Source organism: Eimeria mitis, genomic scaffold (assembly GCF_000499745.2).
Source record: "Eimeria mitis Houghton genomic scaffold, Emh_scaff734, whole genome shotgun sequence".
Lineage (NCBI taxonomy): Eukaryota > Apicomplexa > Conoidasida > Eucoccidiorida > Eimeriidae > Eimeria > Eimeria mitis.
This window is the reverse complement of record NW_013575362.1, coordinates 616-882: the sequence shown is the minus strand read 5'-3', so window position 1 is coordinate 882 and position 267 is coordinate 616.

Genomic DNA, 267 nt, shown 5'->3' with positions numbered 1-267 from the left:
AAATAAATAAATAAATAAATAAATAAATAAATAAATAAATAAATAAATAAATAAATAAAATAAAATAAATGAAATAAATTTGGTGTTTTTAGTTATACAAAAAGTTGTTTTTCTTGTTTCTCTTTAAACACAAAAAAAAAAACAAAAACGCGCATTTATACATTTTTATTTTTATTTTTATTTATTTTATCTTTTATTTCTTTTATTTTTATTTTTATTTTTATTTTATTTTTATTCTTATTTTTTTTTTGTATGCAGACAGAGAGA